The sequence below is a fragment of the Microtus oregoni genome, unplaced genomic scaffold, assembly GCF_018167655.1.
Source record: "Microtus oregoni isolate MIOR12 unplaced genomic scaffold, Mior012 000006F_ref0000085, whole genome shotgun sequence".
NCBI lineage: Eukaryota > Metazoa > Chordata > Mammalia > Rodentia > Cricetidae > Microtus > Microtus oregoni.
In genome coordinates, this window is record NW_024543065.1 from 48,978,831 (window position 1) to 48,983,504 (window position 4,674).

A 4,674-nucleotide genomic window follows, 5' to 3' on the forward strand; every position below is an offset into this window, starting at 1 on the left:
CATCACAGTCTGGGATGAAGACAAACACATGAAATATCAGCTCCTAAGATGAAGAGGCAGGATTAGGACATCAAAGAAGACTATATCTAGTGAGTTTGACACCAGCCTGGTACATAAGACACTGTCAGAATGATTGATTGAATAAATACAGAAATGGCAGGATGGTCCACATGAAGAGCATGTTCATACTGCCCATTTCTGAGCATTATTCTGAGATTTATTACACATCCAACTGCACTGCCCCATGATCTGACCTCCCTGCTTTTTAAAAGATAAAGCCCTTGCTGGGTGGTGGTGGCGCATGCCTTTAATCCTAACACTTGGGAGGCAGAGGTGGGGGATCTCTGTGAGTTCAAGGCTAGCCTGATCTACAGAGGGCATTCCAGGACAGCCATGGCGACACAGTGGAAACCATGTCTCACAAAATGAAACAAAACAAAATTAAGCTCTTAACTCCGAAGTGGAACCCAGGGCCTTGTTCATGCCAGGCAAGCCTTCTACCATGAAACTGCATACCTGGAGCTTCACTAGGGGATTGAGGCAGGGGCTCCACCTTAGATAATGAACTCCAAGCTCTTCAAGCCAGTTTTCACCTGAACCAGTTCAACTGCCACTCACTGTCACAAAAACACATGAAAAGAACTCATATGTGGAGGGGGAGAGAAAGCCTACTTGTCCTATTGAATATGGGAACATTCTTGGCTCCCAGATCCAGGCTGAGGAAGGAAGGGGTTGACAAGAGATTGGGAAATAGGAGTCAGGAGTGGTGGTGGTGTGGGACTTTGGAGGAGCTTCCTGGCCTCACTCCTGTCTTCTGGCCCCACCCCACCCTCTTTCTGAGGCCTGTACATATCTGAAATCACAGCCCTTAGCTATCCCACCCCATTCTCTTTCTGAGGCCTGTCCTCAAGAAAGATGGAGATGCTGGAGAGGCACCTGGCACTCTCCTGTCTTTTGCTGCCCCTGTCCAGCAAATGTTAACCAGCAGCATTTTTTCCCCTGCACACATCACCCTTGACCATGACTGCCATAGGGGCGGATGTGCCAAGACCACTTCAAGTCCAGGGTAGATGGATCCCCACTCTCCCGACCCCTCATTTGACTGTTTTCTGGTCCCCATAACGACATTTCCCTGTCTCGTCTGGGGCCAACAAGAAGGGGTCACCTATCAGATGAGTCAGATACCTGGGTTCCCGTTTCAGGGCGGTGTGACTCCTGGCAAGCCATCCGCCAGTTTCCACGTCGGGAAAAAAACGCTCACGATAAGAGCATCTAGGACTGGGTATATAGCTGGTCTGTTGTTACCTTGCAGGAAGACTTTGGTTCAGCTGACATCCCAGGCTTGGTGGTGCATGCCTGAAATACCAGCACTCTGGAGGCAGAGGTAGCAGGATCATAAGTTCAAAGCCATTCTTTGCTACATGGGAAGTTTCAGCCCAACCTAGGCTACAGTACCTTGTCTGAAGCAGGAGGTTTTAACAGAGCGTGGAACATTGCAACTGAAATAGAAACATTAGCTTTTGTGGTGGTTGTAACTGGTATAAACTTCACTCCTCCCATCTCTGGACCTGGACGCTTTGTTCCACCCGACACAAGCAACTGCCGGCACTGGAGGGTTTTTAACTGGTCCTGGAGCGTCACCTGGTGGTGAGTTCCGGTCTTGCATGGCAGGGGTTGAGAGACGAAGGTCACTTTTTTGCTTCCCGTGAGCAGTTCTAGGCCGTGGTCACACACCCAGAAGGGCTGGGAGTGTGTTCCTCTGTGTGAGCGTTCTGAGGGGCCTGCACATGGATGGGTGGAGCCGAGTCCGTTTTCTACCCTTGGCTCAGTCTAGTAATCATTTACTCCAGCAACTGTAGGGGGCGATGGTGTCCCGAGCCTGAGCGGCACTCTCCCAACTTTTGTCTTGAGACAGTCTCCTGCATCCAGACTGCCTGTACTTGCAATGCAGCTGAGGATGACCTTTAACTTCTGATTTTCCACCGTCCCCCTCCACCCCCGGGTCTCTTTTTCCCTCCCTTCTGAACCTGCTCTCGATGGGTCCACCGGTGCTCTGCTCTCTAGGGTTGGGTGTGGGAAAGGCTGAGGACCGGGTGAGGGCAGGATTCTGCAGCTGGAATTCTTCTGGTGCTGTTTACAGGCCTGCTTTTAAAACTATTTCCTAAGCATTCTTTGGTACTGGACTTTGTCGTCTTTGCAGGCCCTCACTGGTGGATTCTGGGTAAGTGCTCTATAAATGAGCCAGGATGTCCCTAGCTCCTCTTGGCATTTTAGGACTTCTCTGCTGGGCATGCTATGATTCTGACTGTCAACTAGACAGAAGCCTAGAGTCACCTAAGAGCCCTGCTTCTGGATAGATCTTTGAGGCTATTTCCGGGGAGGATCAAATAATGATTGAAGAGCCTGGCGGCAGGTGGCCCATCCAAAAATCCTTTTTAGGCAAGCTTTTTCTTTTTTTTTTTTCTTTTCTTTTTTTTTTTTTTTTTTTTTTTTTGTTTTTCGAGACAGGGTTTCTCTGTGGCTTTGGAGCCTGTCCTGGAACTAGCTCTGTAGACCAGGCTGGTCTCGAACTCACAGAGATCCACCAGCCTCTGCCTCCCGAGTGCTGGGATTAAAGGCGTGCGCCACCATCGCCCGGCTAGGCAAGCTTTTTCTGAGGAAAAAGTTGCCTGCCCTTATTTTTCATTTTAAACATTTGTGTGGATGGGGTGGGAATGGAGGACAATTGTGTGTGAGGGCTGGGGTATTCCGAGTGTTGGTTCTGTCCTCCCACCATGTCAATCTCAGGGACTGAACTCGGGGAGGGTGGCAAGCTCCTTAGCTAACACTGAGCCATCTCGCTGGCCCACACTGTCGATGCACTCAGTTCTCAGGCTCTTCAGCATGCAGATGGCCACTGTGGAGGTTTCCCCTTTTATGACATGCCCCATTCTGTACCTTTAGAGAAGGCTGACCCAGCACAGTTTCTGTGACAGGTAAGGTGTAAGAGCACGGTAAATTATGGGAAGCTTGTGGATTGAATAAGCATCTAGAGAAACTTCCATAGACCAATTTTGAAAAATGTTATTTTGTGGTTGGGTGGTGGTGACACATGTGCTCGGGAGGCAGAGGCTAGCCTGGGCTACAGAGCTTCCAGAACAGCCAAGGCCACACAGAGACACCTGTCGCATGTATCCCACAGCATGTGAGGCCAGAGGGCAACTTTAAGTAGTCAGCTCTTTACTTCAGCTTTCTGAGAGCCAACTCGGGCCATCAGGCTCGCCCGGCAAACGTCTGATCCACTGAGCCATCTCACCGGCCCTGACAATCTGAGTTAGCGTTAACTGGCAGAAAGGGCTGTGGGAAGGTGGGGTCAGGCTGGTACAGTTTGAAGGCAACTGTCCTCAACATGTGGTCCCCAGCCATGATGCTGCTGTGGAGAGGTAGAAGACCTTTTGGACATGTGACTTAGCTACAGGATGCAGGACCTAAGGGTGGGCCTTGAGCATCATAGCTGCCTCTGCTTGAGGTCTGGTCTGCTTTTTGGTTCCTACCACGTGAGCTGTGCAAACTCCTGTGGCCTTGACACGGTACTGCCACGCTGCCTTTCTTGGTGTGGTGCAGCTCTCTTCTCAACTGTGACTGACAACCACCCCTGAGCTGCTTGTCAGATGTCCCACTGCAGCATGGAGAAAAACACTTGCTATAGACGGGGGCAGTCCTGTGGGTGGGTTGCTAGGGGTTTACAGAGACCTTGGGGGCTATGGAATTTTTTAGACGTATAATCCATCATCCAGCATGTAAAGAAATATCAGTTACAGCCGCTAACCATAATCTCAGCTATAGACGACTTAAATCTTGGCACCACTGAACTGAGGTCTCGGGGGTCTCTGGACCTACAGCAGCAACAGAAGAACTCTGTGGTGGTTTGATTAAGAATGACCCCATAGATGCATGTGTTTGAATGCTTGGTCATAGGGAGTAGTGCTATTAGGAGGTTGGCCTTGTTGGAGAGGAAGTATGTCACTAGGGGTGGGCTTGGAGGTCTTAGAAACTCAAGTCTCTGTCAGCGTGTCTCAGTCCCTTCCTGCTGCGGTGGATCCTGATGTAGAACTCTAAGATACCTACCTCTCCAGCACCATGTCTGCCTGTATATGGCTATGCTTCCCGTCATGAAGATAATGGACTAAACTTCTGAACTATAAGCCAGCCTCAATGAAATGTTTCCCTTTCTGTGATTGCAGTGTCTCTTTGCAGCAATAGAACCCTAACTAAAATAAGCCCCCAAGCTGGAGAAACAACAGCTTCTTAGGCTGGATGGCTTCCCCTGCCGGCCTTAGTCACCTCTGTGGCTCTAGTCCTTGGTTTTCCCCACTGGCACACAGCACAGCAGAGAAACTGTTGGGCCCACCCATTGAACACACCAGGTTTGCTACGCAGTAGGAGAGCAGAGTTCAGAAGAGCTCCATGCATTAAGTGGTTCCTTGCAAAGCTCAGCTAAGTGCAGAGGTTTCTGAACAGGTCTGAGGTCTCAAAGCCTGTACAGGCCTCAGCAGAGTTGGAGGATGCTTCTGTCTTCTGTGGTCTCTTAGCCTGCAATGCCCACCTCACTGTGAGGAATCCCGAACCGAACTGGACCCACCTTGCAGGGGCCTGTGCGTGGTGGACATGCTTTAATGTGGGTCTGAGATAAGG